This window comes from Mesocricetus auratus, unplaced genomic scaffold (genome assembly GCF_017639785.1).
Source record: "Mesocricetus auratus isolate SY011 unplaced genomic scaffold, BCM_Maur_2.0 Super-Scaffold_100007, whole genome shotgun sequence".
NCBI classification, from domain to species: domain Eukaryota; kingdom Metazoa; phylum Chordata; class Mammalia; order Rodentia; family Cricetidae; genus Mesocricetus; species Mesocricetus auratus.
The window spans coordinates 24,552,148-24,574,973 of record NW_024429191.1 but is presented as its reverse complement, the minus strand read 5'-3'; the positions used below and the strand labels follow the sequence as shown (position 1 = coordinate 24,574,973).

Below are 22,826 nucleotides of genomic sequence, written 5' to 3'. Positions count from 1 at the left end.
GAGTGTACATCCCCTAAATAGCACCCGTAGGGACAGTGCGTGTGTTGTGCTGTGTGCCAACAAAAAATATACTGAACACTGGTAATGCACATACAATGGGTTTATTCTGTATTCTTCAGGACTCTCCCTTCCTATTTTCTCCCCAGAAAATTGGAAATCATATTTGCAACCTGATTTTAAAGCGCTCCTACATTGTATTTCTCAGAGCTATTAGGAGGGCGTTTTCTATTTCTTTCCTGTGTATATTTATTATAAGATGTCCAGGAGGGAGGTGAAAATTAAAGACTCCAGCATACAGTTGAACAGGTATTGTCTCTTCTACATGAAGGAAAATAAAGTATAAGCTTTCAAATATTAAAAAATGGTATTGTGGAGATAGGATAGTGTAGTTCTTTACTTCTTATGGGAATAGACTTTTAGCAAATTTGATATATAAAAAAGCTTCTCCCTGGGAAAATGTCTGCATAATAAATTTAAAAAGAAATGTTATCTCCATTTTAAAGTTTCACTGCCCCACCCAGAAATCTCATCTTGAATCACAAATAGGTGAACTTTTCCTGAATTATATATCCCCAACACCAGAAAAACAAATGGTCTCATCTAATTGACTTCTCATATATGGTGCCCTTGTCACAGTCACAGGTGGTGTTTAGTATTTCAAGTGCAGTGGCTATTTACATCTTACTGGAACCCAAACCTTGTGACACCCTCTTCCTCTGTCACTGGATGCATTACTCAATTTCTGCATGACAGTGTAGAAGAGAATTGAATTAGGAACAGTTTAGACAGCTATGTTTACATTTCTGCCACTTAAGATGGGGACCTTAGAGAGGGGCCTCTCCATCAGGAAACCCAGTGTGTTCTCGGGGCAATCAAATTGGAAAGGTCACACTTCCAAAAGATAACTGGGACCACGAAAGAACGCATACTCTCTGTGGACCCCGGGGAGCACCACAGATAAGTGCGATGATTTCCACAGGGGAATTAGGGGGTTGATGCTGTGAATCTGCCACCATTACCCCAGGGTGGTGGTGACTCTGTCCTTTTTACAATCTAATTTTATGATAGATTAAAAGTCTGAATGGTGAAGAAGCTGTATGGGGTGTAAGAGCAAAACCAACCAATTTGGTGATTAGTGAATTCATCACACACACACACACACACACACACACACACACACACACACACACACACTCACTCACTTCCACAAAGAGAAATAAGTCAACAACCATAACCACTAAGTTACAAAGAACCTGGAATCTTCCTCAGGTAATTTACCCTTGACGTTGCCCAGAGATTAAGTTTACAATTCATCAACTTACATATCCAAACATGAAAATAACTGGAAAGGATAAAAGAGAGAGAGAGACAGACAGAGAGGCAGAGACAGTGACAGAGATAGAGGAAACCATAAAAGAAAGACACCAAACTTTGTTCATGGGGTCCCAGTAAAGCAAACAATCTTACAAGACAACCAAACACTCCAAACAGCTTCCGGAATCATTATCGAGTGCTCTGTTTTGTCCACTCCTAGATGACAGAAGGGATGCAGATATCTTGGGTTCTCTCTGATGAAAAGATTCAAACACAGAATCAATGTGTCAGATTATCCCCAGCTAAGCTCAACACCTCAGAAAGTCCCACTGGTGAACGAAACAGTAAAATGCGGCTGGCTTCCCTTCCAGATCAGAAGGCTTCTGTCTGACTAGTTCTCTGCCTTGTGAAGCCACAGAAAGAAGGCTGGCTTGGAGAATTCTAAGAACTCCTGCTATTTACATACATTTTACTTCTCAAAAGAATGTCACCTTACTATTAATTCCATGCTTAACAAAGGCAATGTCAGAAATGTGTCGCTTGTGGGGGTGGGGGCTTTGTTTCTCACGTAACATGTTTTGATTGGGATCTGTGTTAATTCATGTGCCCTCCTTGTGAGACAACTGAAAATTATCATTGTCAATACAGTTTCCTAACAATCCTAGAATTCAGGCAATTAGGTACAAATAAGTCATTGTCAGCAAAATAAAGAATGTCATCTAATGTCTCAGAAGAATAAAAGAGCTGGAAAAGGAAATAAGCAAAAGAGAGAGAGAGAGAGAGAGAGAGAGAGAGAGAGAGAGAGAGAGAGAGAGCATACACATAGAACTTGTTTATGGTATCCCAGTAGTCAAGGCACAAAAAAACTTTTACACAGCTAAAATAAAAACACCAAAACAAAAACATGCTTGAGAAATTATTATCAGACCCACTTTTAAGCCAACTCCTAAATATGGCTTTTCTGAAATGGTTTTGGATGGATGTTTATATGCTAAGATCAACATTTAAATTTTGCTACAAAGCTTATCATGAACTACATAAGCAGCTCTAAGACTCTAGAACAACACAGCTTTGAGTCTAATCCACTGCAAACACACTCCCTGCACAAGAAGGTTTGGTTCACTATGGTTGGGGAAAAGTGAGGAATGTGCTTGCTGCTGAGCTAGAAGAGGGTCGAGGAAGCACTTTTTGAATGTATCCTTCCAGGAATGAAAGACCAAGAAGCCAGGATGCCTGTGCACCTGTGGGATCTTTGGACCAAGATACAGACAGAGGCTTAAATAAGCATTCACACCTTAAATATGTACTCATACTCACCCCACAGTTCACAGTTCTAATTCAAACAAACAAACCAACAAACAAAGCAAAACTGAAATGAAAGGAGTTGGAGACACCTAAGTCTTGTTTGTTTTAACGGTGACATCGTGCATTGCAGAGGAGAAAAAACAAAACAAAAAAAGCAACCCCTTAGCAATCAGATAGGCCGCAGTTATGCAGCAAACACCAGCACTGATTTTATTAGTCACTTTCACCAAATTGGAAAACAACACACAACACAGAACAAGGACAAAGGTCCATTTCATCATGACATGGCAGACATATGTTATGCTCTAACCATCAGAACAATGTCATGTCCCTATTCTTAAGCATGCTGTTTTACTTAATGGTCTGAACAACTCATCAGGCTTCTAGATAAAGGAGAGTATTTCTATATAAACAAATGGTACCCACAAAAAGGAAATGGCAGCATTAGATGTTTATGAAGTCTAGCTTTTGACTCCAGCATTCTGCACCTAGGAGTTACACTAACACTGTAATCAGAGCCACAGCTGAAGATTTATATTCAAAGATGTTTATCATAGTGATGTTTACAGTCATTTAAAAAACTGGAAATAATCTAAATATACAATAATGGGAATGGTTAAATGGGATAATAAATCACCAATGAAATATTTTCCACAGGGTATAAGAAATAGCTCAGCAGCGAAAGGTACTTGCCACCAAGCCTTATGACCTAAGTTCAATGCCCAGAACCCAGATGGCAGAAAAGAACTGATTCTCCCAAGTTGCTCTCTGACCTCATTAGCACAGTGGCACACATAAAGCAAAATAGATGTCAAAAACAAGATTTTATAAAAATGCTTGTCAATATAGCTAATCTCATTATCCAGATAGCTCATGACGTTCTACTATTAGAAGTTATAATATGTAAAGCAGAGTATATGGATAACCATGCTGAATCTGTTTGAAATTAAAATCCGTTTAAAACACATGAAACTCAATTACTAAGACCTTTATAGATAGGTAGGTAGGTAGGTAGGTAGGTAGGTAGGTAGATAGATGACAGATAGAGTGATATATATGTAGATGAATATATGCGTATATACAGATATACACATATGTGTGTGCTATATTTAAACAGAATCAGTAAGACACAAGAAGGAAAAAGAAAAGAAAGAAGATGTATTTCAAATTAATATCTCTAGGTATTTAATGCTAGAGAATTATTTTAGTCTCCTCTTTCAATTTGACCATATTATTTACTGTTTCTACATATACCATTTTACCAAAATGGCTTTAGATCTCATCATTTAAAATTATTTCCTAAAATTTGTCTTATTATCAGGGAGAGCGTGTGGTGGTTAGAAGGCAATTTTGTGGAATCAGTTCTCTCCTCCCACCTTGATGTGGCCCAAACTCAGGTCATGAGGCTTGCACAGCAAGCACCTTTACATGCTGAGCCATCTCATCAGCCTCTGCATAATAATTAGTAGGACCTCTTTGGGACTTAAGGAATATAAGATGCTATTGTAGGATATATAACTTTCATACTGAACTCATTGATTGCCCCACGGGATCTCAGGTGGTTAAAGAGGATAAAGGGGAGTCCAAGCCTGGGGAGTAGCAACCCAGTCTTATGCTCGGCCATCTCAGCTTTGTTTTTACTTATTCTATGTATATTTATAACTTGATGTCAAGCCAAATCCTTTTTAATTTACAGATAAAGAGACTTCCTTGAAAAGTGAAAGGTCTTGCCCAAGTTCACAGGGCTTGTTGGTGTAAGACCTCAGATCAGAGCTCAAGCACTTGCATGCAAATCACTTTGAATCCACTCTGGTTCTGTGAGTGTTCTCAGTTGCTTGCTTTATGGTGGTGAGAGCCCCACATGGAACCAATCCTTGTGCAAAGCACTCTCTCCTGCAAAAACCTCTCCCATTCAGTGACTGCAGAGCTGGACAAAGGAGCCCTGTTTATGTAGCAGCCCGAAAGCCAGTTAAAAATGAAGTATGAGACTTCTTTCACTAAAAAGAAGGCATGAGTCCTTTCTTTAAATCCTAATCTTAGTCCTTAAAAACACCATTGAAAATAGACTTCTGTTTCCTTAGTCCTCCACACCAAACTTCAAACTGTGACTATGTAAAGACGCCTGACTTCCTAAGGACGACTTCCTGCCATGTGTCAGATAACTATTCAAGCATCACATGCAAAACCGGCAAAAAATGTAGAGAAACAACTTAAGGATTAAATAGTACACGATATTAACTCAGCTGGCACATGCTGCTCCATGCCAAGGAAACATGTAGAAAATCCTAGGATCATGTTGCCTCTGAATAATTTCTGGTGGGTTTTGTAAGTATATTGGAAATTATTCCCCTTGAATCTATGTTAATCTCTAATTCAAGAAACCCTCAAAATCATTAACTATTGTGCCAAGCTATCCGATATAGAGCTTGATGATCAAATGGCAAGCATGCTGAAATCATATTTAAATGATGACGTGTGGGCAGCAGGCAAGAACATATTCTACAAGAGTAAAGTGTTTCCTTTTGCCTTGGCAGGATCTCAGGATGAATTCTTAGCTGGCATAGAGACATGCAGGTCATGTTGGACTCCAACTGAAACTCACAGAAATCCACCTGCCTCTGCCTCCTCTGATAGCATCAAAGGTAGGCACTAACACACCCAGCTTAAAGCTACATTTTTGAAACAAAAAAAAAATGAAGCTTAGCCCCAGCACTGCATGGGCAAATCTTCAAGGGTGCAGTGACCTAAAGAAACCTTGTGACATTCTTGCAGACAAGATGGAGATGGAACACGGGAAGAGACCGAACAAGAAGAATTTTGTAAACAGGATTCGAATCTGAATACACAGAGTAGCCTGGACTGTTATAAAAACTTAGTCACAAATGCAAACCCAACTTCAGGTCTTCCCACACCCTCAAATAAAGTATCCCACTTGCTTTTACTGACAATGTTGCCCCTTCGTGTGCTCTATTGTTCTGAAACCTTATTTATCCTCTTGCATGCAAAGAGGAAATGGTTTATGCTCCGTTTAAAACCCTGGAAAATACTCCCCCAGAAGCATGACTAGTTTGCATCTTTTGGACAGCTGAGATCAAAGTGATTTAAAATGCTTATTTTTAAAGTAAACCATTTACACCAATCTTTGAGAAAAGGAAAAAAAAAAACCTTTCCCTTTAAGAACTGTATTCTTCTCCAGTCTTTTTAGAGACACACCAACATCACCTTTGATGTCTAAGATGCCACTATCAGAATGGTGGAGCCTTTTTAATCTGAAGCTCTCTCAATGTCATCTCCACAGGGAATGGAACCAAGGCTAAGAATGTAACCTCTGTGACTCTCCAACTTCTGTCCCCAAAGAGGGAATTCCTAACTTAAAGTCAAACTCTTTACACATTATAGGAACAGGCCATACAACAGTAGGTAGGAAATTCCACAAGGTCCTGGGAGTAGGAGGAACCCACTCCCCTCTTTCCCAATCTGAAGGGTGATTTGAATTACATTGGGGGTCACTTTATCTGAGGGACTGAAGGAGTTTTCCCAGCCCCCCAGCTTTATTTCACATCCCAAGCACACAACGCCTCTTTTATGAAAACCCAGCTTAAATATTAATGCGTGTTTTCTTAAGGAAGTGGAAGGCAAATCAACTTCCTGGTAACCAGAGTATCTGATTTCTAAAATGGCCTAACACTGATTGTCACAGGTCTGCCAGATGTGAAGCCTGAACGTCTTTTAAAAAATTTTTTTTAATTTTAAAAAAAAAACGGAAAGGCTGGCTTTCATGCACACTGCTGTGCGGGTCCCCACTGCTGTGTGGGTCCCACACCTCCTGGGGTTACATCCTCTGCTAGTGTGTTTTTGTTAGCTAGCTGCCGGAAGCCTTCAACAGCCCAACTTGTTTTGTGATCCTGTAAGGACCCTCCTAGCTCTCTGTCAGCCCTGAAACTGAGAGTGTGTTTGTGTTGGTAAGTGTGGTGGGCCGATTAAAATAATGAGAACCTTATCTTAAGCAGGGGCATAACAGGGAAGGAGGTGGACCCAAAAGTTTGCTACAAAGCCTATTTTGAGTAAACCTTTGTTCTAAACACGCTTGTTACCTCCTGCATCCAGAAACAATGTCTTTTGTTACCAACTGCCACCACCGCCTCCCTTCTTGGAAGGCTGGGTTTGTTTACTGACATTTTCAAGACCAGGCAATACAAAGGGTATTTCCTTATATTAGCTCCAAATGTCACACAGGCACACAAAAAGGACCAACAAAATTTGGCTCTAAAGAAGCCTGTCTCACCAAATAAGATGCCCACAGTTCAGAATATATATAGTGAAAATCAATCTTGTTCTTTCATGTGGACCACATAGGTCTACCAGAGCCAATGCTTCGCCTTTCTTGCTGTGTCACTCAGAAGCCACCAGCCCTGCATTCCTCCATCCAAAAGACGGGGTGGGCCATGGCAGCCACTGCTTAAAAATGCTCACAGTGTGCTATGTGAGGAACACCAGCTCTACTCAAGTCCATGATGCCCACTGCCATAGGCTAAACTGTGACCTGTGCCCCTTCAGCTCACGTCGTTCTAACTCTCAGAGTGCCTCTAAGTGTGACTGTATTTACATTAGGGTGTTTAAAGAAGCAATTAAAATAAAGTAAGATCAATAAAAGGGCCCTAATCCAGTATGGCTGATGTCCTTCCTTATATGAAGAGGTCAGCATGTGCCAAGCACAGCAGGAAGAGAGTGTGAAGACACAGGAAGAAGATGATGGCGTCATTAGCCAAGGATAGAGGTCCACAGAGAAAGGCAGCCCTACTGACACCTTGACAGTGACCTTCCCGATCTGAAAGAAACTCAACTGCTGTAGTTTTAAGCTGTCCACTCTGTGGCACTTCCTTGGGATAGACCCAGCTCTTTGGTATTCTCAACAACTACTAAGGTTAAAAATAAGTCAGCGCTGGAAAGATGTCTCAGCAGAGAGTACAAACTGCTCTTTCAGAAGATCTAAGTTCAGTTCCTAGCACCCCCATCCCAAGGTTCACAGTCATCTATAACTCTAGTTCCAGAGGGATCTAACGCCTCTGGCCTCCACAAGCACCCACAGATACACATACATACACATAGTTAAAAATAATAAAAATAAATCTTTTTGAAAGGTCATTTAAAACAGTCCTTGTAAGCTACCAGAGAATAATAGATAGATAATAAATCAATTTTCAAAGTGATTTGTATTCATTAAACACCAAGCCAAATACAGGAAATGGGTGTGAGCAAAACTGGATATAACCTCTGCCCTCCCTGAGCTTCTCGACTGAAGGAAGAAGACAGACATCAGTCAGCCACATGAGAAGCCCAGCATTAACACTCACAGTGTTGATTAACCCTCTCTGAAGGAGGCCAGCTCAGCTCAAGAGAGTGACTACAAAGAGGGAGGGACTCACAGAAGTTTCTGGAGAGGTGAGTTTCAGAGATGAGGCACAGGGGATCAGTAATGGGGGAGGAGGGTCCTCCAGGTGCCATAGCCTAACACCAGAAGGCACAGGGAATAAGTGAGGTTGGAGGGTCTGAATGTCAGGTCTGAGGTGCAGACTGAGCCCTGAGCAGCAAGAGTCCTATATGGCATGGGACTAAATCCAGATTGATGTAACCATTGGAAAGACAATAAAGGATTTCATCTTAGTGCCCCATCCCCCACAGAACTAGCCACATTAAACTAGACACAGCTACATTAAAGACAGAAAACACTTTTTATCCTGTGCATGTCTCTCCATCTCACACACCTGTCAACCAAAGGCATTGCCTTTGAATGATAATATTCCATGTTTAAAATGGGGAGGTAGGGAGGGGTACCTCTGACTGAAAAGATCAGCTTCTCCGGCTGTAAATAATCTGGTTGGATGTGCAGCTAGATCCAGGTGTACAACTTCAGATTGAACCCTCTCCTTTTAATGATTAAATTCTAGAATTCTCTGTAGTCACGGTAACATCAACATTTGGCTTTCATAGAACAGGGTGTAAACCATTACCTTTTATAATTCCTTCTCCCACCCTTTTGGGATTCATGGTGAGTGAATCTCAACACTTCAGTCTCACAGAAACAGACTGGAAACTAACGTTACACAGGAGCCTCAGATGAGAACTGCTTAATAGAGACATGGAACATGAATGAGAAATTGCAGCAAGGGAATATTTTCTCTAGTGACTGTCACCATGTACACAAAATTAACAGACATAAGGGGGGATTAGTCATGTTATAATCAAAAATAGCTATGGTGCTCTGGATGATGCCAAATGCTTTCCAAAGAGCCATACCATTCCTCACACTGTCCTTACAGTTGGGATAAATAGAGACATCTAACTGGCTTTCCAAGACAACTATGGCTACCCAAGCCTATTTCTGACCACAGATACCTGTTTCCTCTTTCATCCTGAAGTGATAACATCTCTAATATTTACCTGAGCACATGGCTACCCAAAATAAAAGCTGTACATCCCAAGCCCCCTTATAACTAGGTAACCATGTGATCAAGCTCTGGCCAGTGACATGGAAGTATAGTGCTATCTGAAGTATCCAATGTCATTGGGAGAAAAGGATCTACCCTGTGCCTCCCTTACTCCATCCTGACGCTGGGAATGTGGCAGTGACGGCTGTGGCTCCATCCTTGATGGCAGGAAGGAGGCTACTGTACGTAGATGTCAGAAGAATTAATACAGGCAGCCTGGCATAGCTCTACTTCAGCTGTAGGCGACTGACCTCCCAACTTCATTTATGTAAAAGCAGTACATTTTTATCTGAACAGAAGTGTTCACACTTGTGGCCAGATAGAATCATATCAGTAGTACTCATCTAAAAAATGCAAAGTATAGCCTTGTTCTATTTTTCAATCTTTAAAAGAGGATGATCAAAACCCACCTATGGGCATGGTGTAAATCAAATAATAGGACACCACTGTAATGGCAGCCACATAATAGCCCCTCAATAAATGTCACCTTCCACCTACTTCATTCGTCATGCAACAGAACTCACAGGTGACTGCCACAGTATTCAGGAGCTTTACTGATTGACCTCCATGACAACCAGGAAGTACATCCAAGCTATACTCAAAGATGACATCCACAGCTGGTACTCTTAGACATTCCAGGGGCTCAACTTGGAGCTGAGCTTGAAGCACCTTCTAGAGACAGCACAGTCAGAGCACCCTGAAAGAGCTAAATGGCCTGTGGGTCCTGTGTGTAGAGAGCCTGAGAAGTTGTCTTTCCTTTTATGTCACTTGTCTGCTGTCATCTCCACTTCCAAAAATCATGCCCCTGGACTTAACACACTACCATGCTCTAACTTCAGGAAAGCAGAAGCAATCAAGGCATTCATGGATTTTCTCTCCACTCACAAAACTCCACATTAAGAACAGAAGCTTGACCCTGTCTGAAAAAAAAAAAAAAAAGAACAGAAGCTTGACATAGTGGCTCACACCAATAATCTAAGCACTTAGCAATCTGAGGCAGGAGCATCACCAGAAGTTCAAGTCTCAAACACAGCAAAGAGTATTGCTTAGTCATTGCAGCCAATGGCTATGGATCTTCCATCTGTGAGTTATATTCTAATCATCCGGGTGCGTGCACTAAGAATTTTCACATATGGAGAAGAATTACATCATAGCTGCAAATTCAAGACTCAAAGTTTTCATAAACAGAGAGAAAGAAAGGAAGAAAGAAAGAAAGAAAGAAAGAAAGAAAGAAAGAAAGAAAGAAAGAGAAAGAGAGGAGGAAGAGAAAGAGGAAGAGAGAGAAAGGAGAAAAATGAAGAAATCATATCACATATGGCCAAAATTAATCTTGCAAACCACTTTTATATTTTATAAAATACCACACATATAGATTTGTATGTATGGCCCATTGGAAATTAAGGACCACTGAGCTAGACTTTAGGAACTTTAGGAAGGAACAAAAGATAGAGCCATATGTTCTTATCTGGCATGAAAGTTATTCTGCCATTAGGAAACCGGAAATTGGTGGAGAGTTTAGAGTATTCTTTCTTGATGCTCTGGTGCCTGCAAGCTCAACAAAGCTTCCTGGGTGTGCTTCATAGAGTATTAATGAACTGGAAAGAATGTCTGTGAAAAAAAGAAAAACTGACCCAACCTAGCACCTGGAAAGTAGATCTATGATTTCCTTGAAGGGACTCCAGTGCTTAGAACTGTGCATCAGTCTCTGAAAAGCTACGTCACAGCTCGGCTTGTAGACTTCCATCTTTCCAGAGCAGTATTCCCAGCTACACTTGGCTCCTACTCTCTTGCATATGGAAACTGCTCTCTCCTGGAATAGTCTTCTGGGTTAGAGATGGAATTTTATTTAGGTATTCAATCACAGGAATCCATTCAAATATGATCAAGTTAACTCACAATGTGGTTAAATAGACCCTGGATGAAGCTGTGAAACGTATCTCCACCAAGACACATTCAAAGTGTCCGCTCCCTTTTACCAACATCAACATGCTTTTAAGCAAAACTACGGCACACCAAAGCAGTGTGGCTCCCAGGAGGTCACCATGGCTTCCGAAGAGCCCAGGTTCCAAAGGCGCTGTGCCCATGACTTCGATGCCAGGTGTCAGGATCGTTACTACTGGGACCAGGCAAGGACAGCTAGATGCACATCTTCCAGCCAAATGAAACTCATGCTCAAGGTGTGAGATCCATTTATAGCTCTATCCTTGGATCAAAACTGACCTGCCCGAGGAGCCACCCAAAAGGAAGACCTTCCTTGACCTCTTAAGTTGGTCTAAGGAGTAAGAAAGGGCCGGGTGTGGTAGCAGAGACCTGTAATCCCAGTACTCAGAGGCCAGCCTGGGCTACACACTGTGAAACCCTGTCTCACAATTTTAGAAAAGGATAAAGGATATTAGACTTTTACCCACAAATGATCACAAAGACACAAAAGGCCATAGAAGAATGACATAGAATGAGTTCTCTAGAGGTATATTTCTACTAAAAAACAGAAAGCTAGTCACAATACAACTTTTAAATGTTCTCGGTAGCAATATTTTTCAAAGTTATATAAAATTAATAGCATTTTGTTCTGCTTGTCATCATCCAGATTACAATAATTTTTAACATACCATCAATACAAGTTGCTTGTGTGTTTTATAATCTTCAAAATCTTTAGTGTGTGTGTGTGTGTGTGTGTGTGTGTGTGTGTGTGTGTCATAATCAGTAGACATCTCAGTTCTAACGATCTCCTCTCAAAGAGTTTAGCAGCCACATCTGGCCAGTAGTGACCACACCGGACACCGGACACCGTAGCTGTTAAAGAAAACTGACCTACTCAACAACCCACAGACTAATTCTCTTTGGGCTTTCAGTGATTTACGTTTTTTTAATGAGTTGCCATGATTCAAAACACTGACCTTTGACCTCTGTGGAAAAATCATGCCCAGTAGCTGGCTTCAGACTCACAGAATGAGCATGTAGATGGAGACACCAGGCATCTGAAAGCCACCCTTCCCCCAAGGAGCATTCTCTTCCTGTGGGCCATTCCAGTCACTCCCTGTTTCTCAATACCTCACATTTCCTGCCTGGCCATCACCCAGTAGATATAATAAATAGCAAAGTCGCAACCTTATGGGGCTAAGTAACATCAAAACTATTGGCTTGTTTAATGTGGTCAATTTTGCAAAAAGAAACGTATTTATGCATTTGTGCTCTGTTTGTTTTCCTACCACTTACCATTTATGTTACTGTGAACTCTGAATTTCAATGGGGTCACGGCACAGAGAAGAAACAAACCCTTGCTTATTGATTCAGGAAAAGACAGGAAATCAGCCTAGGGAAGGAAGCGATCCTGGTTGTTCTGTTTTTCAAATAACTGAAGACACAAGCCTGAGAAGGCCAAGGGACATTTGAACACCTGGTTATTCAAGCACAGCACTAAAAGACAGTCTCCAGCAAGACCAGTGCAGACACACAGTGTTCCTGCCTGTTTAGTCCCTGTGTGTGAGTATGGGCCCCGTCCATTTCCTCTCTGTGACTCCCATTTCTCCGAGGCTCACACCCCACCAAGACCTGCCAGCCAAAGGCGTGCCTGTCCCTGCCTGTATCCCCCTTCTCGCCCCTCAAGTGGACACTGAAGGGCTCTCTACCACTTTTCCCTACTGTTTTTTCATCTGAGGTCAGCTAGGTTTAGTCTAAACTCTCAGCCTCAGACTCAACAGTTCCCCTGTGTCAGACCAATAACATTATCTACACTGGTTTCAGTGGTTAATGTGGGGAGTCAGCACCTAATATCAGTGTTCAGGGCAAAAATTATATAAAGCCAAATTAATTCTTGGAAATCCCTTAAACTTCACACAGAGTGCAGGATTCATTCACTCTTGACCTTGCACAATGATGTCTATACAAAGAAGTCTGATTATAAGTAGGCTTAATCTCAGGATTATGAGAGTGCATAGACATATTGAGTGCTACACAAGACATTATTAAAATGTTCCCTTTCTCTTAGAATTATCTTACCTTTCTTGTTTGGTTCACTTATATGTAATTGGTATAAGGAAGACAAATACGTACACAATGAGAATTGACTACGATAATTTTTTAAATTTATTTCATTTGTTTGTCTGTTTATGTGTGGGGTTGTTTTGCTTGCATGTATGTCTGTGTACCAGGATCATACTTGGTACAACTGGAGGCCAGAAGAAGGTGTTAGATCTTCTGGAACTGGAAATACAGAGGGTTGGGAGCTGCCATGTAGGAGCTGGGAATTGAAGCCTGGTTTTCTGGGAAAGCATCTAAATTCTTTTAGCTGCTGAACCATCTCACCCATCCTACTGTGTCCAGTTTTTACTAGATAGTACTAGCTTGGCATTTATCATGCTCCAAGTTTCTAAACAAACTCTTTGCAACCATCCCATGATTTCATTTAGATGAAGGCTCCACAGTGTCCTGATCTTTCTTTTTGTCCCACTTTACAGGAACCATCATGGGGTGGTTGAATAGTTTGCCTCAAATCCTGCAGCTAAGAAGTAGCTGAGTTAAAACTTGAACTAAGTCTGCCAAGTGGTCCTAAAGCCAAAGCCTCCAGTTTCACTCCTCCTGTCTCCTGACTGTAAACTGAAAATGAATCTATAATTGCCATCCACTGAGGCTGAGAGCCTCTCATCTCCTCTCAGGCAGACTCACAGCCGCCCCAGGTCTTAGAGCTATTCCATATTCCCTTTCCTCCAAACACTTCTGTCTTCTCCAATCACCAAGAGTCCAGTAACTGTTTACAGATGGTCAGTGTTTCATACCAAAAGTTCAGAAGACACCCAAGCCAGCCATAATTCCCACGGCTGGAGGAAAGTCTTCAAATGTTTATTATTTAGAATCCACTGGGGGTAAGACCCCCTCCCTCCCAAGACTCCATGAGAAAGCACTTTAGGAAGCTGCCACATGATTTACATTTTCTCATTTTCTCCTGTAAAAATTATAAATCTCTGCATAATTTCCCACAACATTTAACAGGAGAATATTTAAACTAAGAAGTGTCTTGTGGACATAAATGTCAGGCTCACATAACTAAGTATGTCACATTATATAACTAAGTAATCGTCTAGACTTCCTGTGTGTCTCCTTACAACAGTACTGTAAATATAAATGGGAAAAAATAAGTAATAATTTATGAAAACTGATTTGCATTTCCAAATATAAAATGTGTAAAACCCAACTAATTAGCAAGAGTGAGGGCTGAGGTGTTTCTATAGCAACCATAAAAATGTTAAATTATTTTTTCTCCAAAGTGTTTTATATCTGCCTCATTAATGTTTGTTTTTCCCATTTGTTTTGTGGATATTTCCAAAGTGAAAGGTTTCAAAGATTGCAAAAACTCTCTGCTTTATCACAAAGTTCACAATGAGGTTTCTTGCTAAGAACTGCCGTGAAACAGCAATGCACATTAAAACTATATTCAGTAGAGAGACTTGTTCACGCCAGAGGCTGCATCCTTTGTTCTTGGCTTCCTCCTAAATTCTCCTTTTTCTCTCATTACCCCTGATTGTTGTCTCCATCGCTGCACCAGAGATGTTAACCTAAGTTCAGGTTTTCATTCTGTAGCATTTTTGGCCACCCTAGCAGACCCTGAGAGGATCTGATGCCAGCAGGGAGTCTCCATTCAGCCTTGAAGAACTCCTAGGAACCTGGGAGCTTGGAATATCTGTGCCCCTGGCTCTCAGTCTCCCTACCTGAAACTGAAGTAGACAGGACATTGCCTGTCTATAACATTCTCTAAGAGTTATCCCAGAGGTTCCTGTTATTGTGCGTGTCAATACTTTTTGTTTTGTTTTATATTTAGGGCATTTTATTGTTATCTTTGAGACAGAGTCCCATGTAGCCCAGACTGGAATAATAAACTCACTATAAAGTCAATGATGACCTTGATTTTCTAATCTTCTATGTTAGCCTTTTAAGTCTCCCCATATTACCTGTCCCCGACAATCCCATCCACCTAAACATAATAGTTCACACGTTCTAAGCAAGAGCTTTTAGCTTTGATTCTAGGGCTCAACTGGTGAGCTTCAAAAGACTAGAAGTTCCCTGAGTTTGCTAAATAAGCTTCATCTCCGTGGGGAAGACCACAGGTTTGAGATGGTGGCACTAGGCCTTCCCTGAGAGGTGGGTATGGTTTTCTTCATGGATAACACAAGTCTAACACAACCCTTGACAGGAACACTGTTTTGCCTTCACCAACAGACCTCTACAGTGCCCACCATGCCCACCCTGCTTAATCCTTCTCAAGTTTCACCCCAATTGAAAGAATGGGCCCCTATTTTCTCTCGTGGTAACCAGTTGTATCTCCATGACCAACTCGGAGTCCATTATTCTATGCACTGCCACAAAACCCCTCACATATGCTCTTCATCCTAATTTTAAACTTTTATCCTGCTCACATCTCAAAGTCCCCAAAGGAAGAGCTATGGCTCATAGAACTCTTCTCCTTCCAAAGACCCAGCACAACAAAAGTCATAAAAATAGATAGATGTTCAACAAATACATCTGACCCAAGCAAACTATGAGGGTTACTAAATTAAAGTTACTGAATTATCCTCATCTATACATTGAAGAGGCAGAGAGTGTAATAATTACATGTCATATAGATATGAGCATACTCAATACAGCAACCTGTGGGGGACCTGTGACCTTCTCCTGAGAAGACTGGTTCCCATGTGTGCTTCAGTCTTCTCTAGTGAGCACCTTGACCATGTTGGAGTCATTAATTTACCCTACATTCATTACTCAAGCTCAAGAGCAACTTCCCAATTTCTCCTTGCAATTTTTTTAGTGGATTAGAGCTGATGACTCCTGTGCTTGATTATGCTCTAAAGCAGTCTCCTGTTGTTCAACTGGGCATTGAGGGAACAAAAATATCTTAACTTTTAACAATGTTACTAATCTTGGAAGAGATTCTGGTAATCTACCAACACAAAGGGCAACCATACTCACAAAAAAGGAAATCAAAGACTAATAACATTTGTTCACTTCCTAAAATGCTGTGTTTCAGAATTCTTCAAAATGGACCAACAGTAGTTACCCAGATTCTACAGAGTTCTAAAAAAACAAACAACAACAAAAAGCAGTTCTGACAGACTGGGCTGTCTGTACACTTGCATCCAAGCAAGCACAAGTGTAGTCACATGCACAGCCCTACCTTCGTGTCTCTCTCTCTCTCTCTCTCTCTCTCTCTCTCTCTCTCTCTCTCTCTCTCTCTCACACACACACACACACACAGAGAGAGAGAGAGAGAGAGAGAGAGAGAGAGAGAGAGAGAGAGAGAGAGAGAGAGAGAGAGAGAGAGAGAGAGAGAGAATCAGAGACAGAGACAGAATGACAGAGTGAGTGTGTGAGCGCCAGGAGCCCAAGAACTGCCCAACATCACTTAACTCTAAAAAGCTCCATTGAATCAAACACTAATTCCTAGTCTTAGACTTCGAGTAGGTTACACAGCTTCTGGTCTATAAACGATCCAGAACAATAAGGATGGATACCTTTGAGGAACTGTACTGTTGACAAAGAGCATGTACAGACAACCCAGCTGGAAGGGATCCACTTATAATGCCCCCGTAGCAATAGCTATAATAATTTAATGCCATTAGTCTCAGTCTCAACTGTAAATGGCCCTAATGGACCCTGTGGTGTTCCTTCAGATTATATACTGATATTGGGCCACAGCTTTTACGCTCACATTACCGCTGCTAATTGTAAAACGCTTATGTTGGATACACTCGAGTGTTGCAATCAGTGTCTTCAGTTAACTTCTTAAGGGCAGAGCTTTAAAAGGAGCATTTGTCAGCAGGACAAAAAAGGCAAGAGAACGTCTCATCTGGTTTCAACATTGAAGGGGATCCTGCAAGACTCTGATTGCCTCGTTCCTTATTTCTTTTACAACAAGCACGGTTGCTTCAAAATCTGTTAGCAGCCATCTCCTCAAAGGATTTATTTTGATAGTTCATGAATGTGTTGTCACACAGCATAATTAAAGCTTACAGAACTATTATCAAAACATAGAGGAAATATGCTCGGGGAGGCTGATGGCTACCCTGCTGCCTGTGTCTGCTGCTTCCCACAGGATGTGCCTTGACTGACCAGCTGCCTTCCAAGTCCTGACACTAGGCATATGGAGGCAAGTCAGGCCTCGGGCTAAAGTGCGCGCAGGCAGGCTTCAGTGAGCAATCAATTACAAGTAACAGCCAGCCCCCGCTTGGTGACCGCTTGGATTCCCACCATCGCAGGCTGCCAGCTTGCAACTCCTTTGAATGCAATAAAACTTGTAGGGAGCCAGCTCATGTGAAACTCTCAAAGATATATGGTTGGGATTAACAGTAAAAAACACTAATTAGGGATGGGCTGAGGAATTAAGGGACAGGCTGAAAGGCTTTCTGCCTTCTAGTGTGTCTATAACAAAGGAGGAAAGTGGCTGAAAGCTGAGCATTCTCTGTTTGCTGAGCACTGGTCACCAGAGGAGGCTGCAGCCACGGGATGCCAGTCATGAGCTCCTCGAAAGGATGCCTCACCTCAGAAGGATGCAGAAGAGGCAATGAGGGGAAGACAATATTTGATAACTTTTATATTCAAAAGTATCACTTTTATGTATGACTTTTATCACAGTATTTTTAGTCACCAGATAAAATGAAAAAAAGAAAGAAAGAAAATTAAACAATGGTATTTCCACATGACCCTGATTAGCCTTCATCTTCTCATTTCTCTTTTCTATGCAGCAAAGCCCTTGGGTTTATTTATCTGCTTTGGGAATTGGGGACGCTTGGAACCACTCACAATAATCAGAGCTGATTCACTTGTAGCAAAGAGAATTCTTAAGCAAATATTAATTTATTTTCTACATCAGGCACCAAAATGTTCTTGCTAAAGCAAATACTGTCTATGCAAATCATTTACACAAATGACTTTAGACCAAAAAGGGGGGAAGGAGAGAATCAAGAGCTCATTGAGTGGTCTCTTTTTAGCAGACATTATCATGGTCACATAGAGACCTGACATGGGAATTGTGCCCATTTTACAGATAAGGAAGTGAGAGTCAGACTGTGCAAAGCGCAGCTTTCCCGCTGGTGAGAGCATGCTAAAATCCAAGTCCAGTTGCATCTGATGCTCTCTTATTTCTCTGTCCTTGTATCTACAAGTAGCATCCTTGAAGTCTGCTGTTTCCTTGGTCCCATATACCCACAGAATTAGGTCTTTGAAACTAAGAAGCCCCTCCTCCATCTCATTATATTAGGAAAACCACAAATTTATAAATGATGATAATTTTTTATTTCTTTGCAATTTTTATGTAATGTATTTTATTCATCTTCACTCCTCCCCACCCGCTTCTCCTAGATCCATCACCCTTTCTTGTCTACCCACCAGATTTTGTAACTGTTTTGAAGCCCACTGAGTCCAGTTTGCCCCGCCCCTATATTCGTGGGTGTGTAACTTGCACTAGAGCAGGGTCAAGCTACACCAGGGGCTGCACCCTTAAAGAAAATTGACTCTCCTTCTCCCAGAAGCTCTCAGTTGCCAATAGCTACTCAACTAACGGCTTTATGGCTACCACCCCTCTCCGTGCTGGGATTCTGTCTGGCTTGCGCTTGCATATGCTTTGTGCATGATACTATTATTACTGTGAATTCATTTGTGCAACCTCCCTGCTGTGTCCAGAAAAACAGTTTCCTTGTAGTCAACCACAGGCTCTTTTACTCTTTCCTCCCCTGAGGCCTAAGAAGAGAGGAGACGATATGGATGTCCCACTTAGGTCTGAGAATTACAGTCTCTCATTCTCTATACTTTGACCAGTTGTGGGTCTTATACTACAGTCTGATCGCATTTTCATGTAATTTTCCTTTTTACTTACAATAACAAACTTCTAATGACCAAAATCCATATCCCTACTCTTTTCAGATATATAAATGTCAGAGACACACCCTGAAAGAGTTGTCACTAATATGCTCCTCACTATGAAAAATAGGACTTGGAGGAGAGACAAGGTCAGGTGAATCCATGTAAAAAGCACTTGATCCTTCTGGTCTAAATAAAACCACCTTTTTGTTACAATTTTACTTTCAACTCCATGTATATGACGTGGAGTGGGGGACATGTGAACAGAGAGCCTGTGGAAGTCAGAAAAGGGCAGTGTATCATTATATTCTCTGGTGCAAGGAACCCAACTCAGGTCCTCTGCTGGAATAGCATAAAGTCCTAACTACTGAGCCTTTTCCCCTGCCCCTAAAATTCCGTCTTAAGCTGAAGTAACAGATGTGCTAACATAGAAGAGGAAAAATCTCATGGGGCCGCACCCTTAGGCAGAGAACACACACAAAAATACTAATTTTTAAAAGAAGTCATGAATTTGAGAGGTAGCGAAAAGGGATATGAGAAGAATATTTGGGTATTTTCATACAAGTATATGGTTTATTTTGATCATTTTCTTTTCCCCCTTCCCTCTCCTGCCCCCTTCCCTCTCCTGCCCCCTTCCCTCTCCTGCCCCCTTCCCTCTCCTGCCCCCTTCCCTCTCCTGCCCCCTTCCCTCTCCTGCTCCCTACCCTCTCCTGCCCCCTTCCCTCTCCGGCCCCCTTCCCACTACTGTCCTCTCTTCCTATCAATTCTCTTCCCAAGCAGCCCTTTCCACTTTGATGTTTTTTAATAGTTCTCAGCTTGATGGTTTTGTCTCTTTGGAATCAAAATTCTTTCTTTAGATTGCTCCTGTCATCACTCAATCTTGGAAATACAAACTGTGGGTGATGAGTAGTTGGAATGCAGCAGTATTCAGGGCAAGCTCTTCATTCCTAAGGTAGGCCATGCTTGATGCTGTGATCCAAGAACACTTACACATGCTACAAAGCCATTTCTGCAATTCCAAGTCTTCACAGATACAAACAAAGGGATCACCAAGATAAAGTTTATAGTCTTCTCACTACTTGCTGGGAAATTCTTTGAGAATATAAACCTCACCTTCACAAATCTGATGTCTATCTCAGTATTGTCAAACTGGGACTGCAAAATAAGGATGAGGTTTAATCAATACACCTACCAGAACCTAACCTTTTGAGAGGCTATGCAATTTTTCTAATGTTACAATTCGTGCTTTATACATGTTTAAAAAGTGTTACAAAAATCAAGACAAAGTAAAGCAAACCAAATTAGAACTCAATAATCTAATGTCACAGAGAAAAGTCCTCTAACCCGGCCATTCTGCTCGGCTTTTAATGCTTAGCTGTTTCCAAAAAGATGAAGACTAGTCAAAAGCATGCCACAGACCAAGGGACAAAATTGGGTCTAGAGCCATAGTACAAGTCCATGCTATTCAATGGAGTGACTCTTCATTTGCTTGTTTGTTCTGTCATTTTGAGATAGGGTTTCATGTATCCCAGACTGACCTCAAACTCTCTCTGTAGCAAGGATGACTTTGAACTTCTGATCCTCCTGAGCATGGAAGTCCAGTTGTGTTCTACCACATCCAGTTTATACAGCACTGGTGCTCCATCCCAGAGCTTCATCATTCTACCAAATGAGCTACATCTCGTCTCAAGGTAACACTAATGCGACTGTGTAAATAGGGATAGGCTCCTTTAGAAAATAACTGGGTACAAATGTAGAATCATTTGTGAGTGAGAGTGAACACTAATCAGAAGCCTTTGCCACAGCTCCTGGATTTGGAAAGAAGACATGAATCAACAGGCGTGAGGTGCATAGGTCAGCAGAAATGGTCAGCCACAAACACTGGAGTTAAGTTGGAGCATCATGCTCACAATACTGAAGCAAGTAAGAAGAGCCATCTTAGCTGTGACAGTGCCAGTCCAAGGGCTGCGCTGTGACTAATGTCCAGTGGCATGAAGTTATTTACGCTGCAGGCCATCAAGATCATGAGCTTGGAAAGAAGCATATACGTGGGCAGGATAATGTGCAGAAACCTCTGGCCACCAAAGTTCTGCATTTCCTTGGTCAGTCGGGCAAAGTCAGCCCACACAGAAGGCATCTATCTGACCTCCCTTTGTAGGGCAGAGGTCAAAGGAGACGGAAAAGTGAATCACCTCCACCGTGCTGTGGTTTATGGCAGCGTTTCTTTGACATCAGGTGCTATGCCACTCTGGCTCTTCTCTTCTTGTATGTTACGTTTACCCGCTGATGTTAGAGAATTCTCCAGCAAGAAAGACAACTAAATGATCTCCAGAGAGGTTTAAAAAAGTGGGGTGGGGGGAGGTAGATGAGATGTCTAAGTACAAACAAGATATCTGAGTATTTAAGCTGGAGACGTTCCACACAAAAAAATCTTTAAACTTGTGCCTGGATATGTGAATTATGATTTTTGTTTTTCCCACACAGTGTATACATGATTTGACATGCTTTATTTATTATAGCTGATTTATCCTCACTGTTTTATTGTTGACCAGCTTTTATTTCTTCTTTAACCTTATTAACCCTTGCTGGTATTTGACAGCTTAACACCCTCCATCACTCTGCAACATTCACTCTGAGAACCGACGTGGAACTAATGGCAGCCTTTTTATTTCCAATCTCTGAGGTCACCAGCAGCTGCCCCAGCCTGAACCCTGTAAGATTTTTCCATAGGTAGTTCTCTTTCAATGGGTCGTCTCTTTAATGTATCTCTACAGGTCTGTCTAGATATTTGAAACGAGATGTGATTCCTGCTAACTTTGGTCAATGCCGGCATACCCCTAAGAATAAGAGGAATAAGTTTTACTATTAGGAAGAAAGAGGAGGGGAATAGACCAGAGCAATTCAAGCGAAACAACTTGGTGATTTTCTTCTTGGGCATTTTATCACCTTTCAAGTTACATTCCAGGAGCATCCATTTGGGAACACCTTTGATTGTCTCCACAAAATAACAGCAGGGAAACAAATGCCCCCAACTTCTATGGCCTGCTGGAAGTGTGAATGAAACAGAGCATGGCAAGAGAGGCTTCCCAGCTCTGGTTTCAGCCTGGATTGATTAACTCTAATAAATTCAGGGAGGTGATTTCAGATGATAACTGTCAGGCTGGATCTCACAGTCTGTTGTTTATTATTTCACACGGCTCAGGGGCTCAGTCTCCAACATTTGCCACCCTAAAAGGTCATAAAGTCAAATTCTACAGGCAGATTTAGGACGTCCTTTGGTTGAACAGTCTCCTGCAGTAATGAAGACTAGTTTTCTTAAAAATTAGGCTTAGGGAAGGAAAATATATGATTGGCTAGAAGTAACCCCACATCAGGAAATGCATGGTTTTGAAGAGCTGAGTCAGTCATGAACACTTGGCATCGCAAAAGAGGCTACATTAGAGGAAAGCTAACCAATACTAATGAACCAAGTTACTAACTGTCCAGGTGAAAATAACAATCGCCCACTGATAAGGATGGGTATATTTCTGTGCCCCACACAAAGTCCCACTGAGGTAATCCAACAAACTGAAAAGTGAATCAAAGGAAAGATAGAGGGTCTATCAAACATAGTTTGGGTGCTGCCTGTCAAGCATTAACCCTACCTCATTGGCTTTCCTCAGGCATCTGTGTGGACCATTAGTGCATATTCTCACAGCTGCCTCACATCCATCCACCCCTCCACTAGGAAACAGGAAGAAGGTTTGTTCAGCATTTCCACAGGGCAAGGGTCACTGTCTATGTAGCCCGAATTTTTTCGTTAGTAAGAAATTTCTTCTCATTACGCTAATTGCTCATTGTTGGTGGATACATTGACAACACGCTGCTTTA

At 41.5% G+C, this 22,826-nt stretch overlaps 1 protein-coding gene across 6 annotated transcripts in view; it reads right to left on the bottom strand.

Moving 5' to 3' along the window:
• The window catches only part of Ebf1 (EBF transcription factor 1), a 385,469-nt gene that overhangs the window by 290,040 nt on the left and 72,603 nt on the right, over positions 1-22,826 (bottom strand). The window lies entirely within an intron of this gene.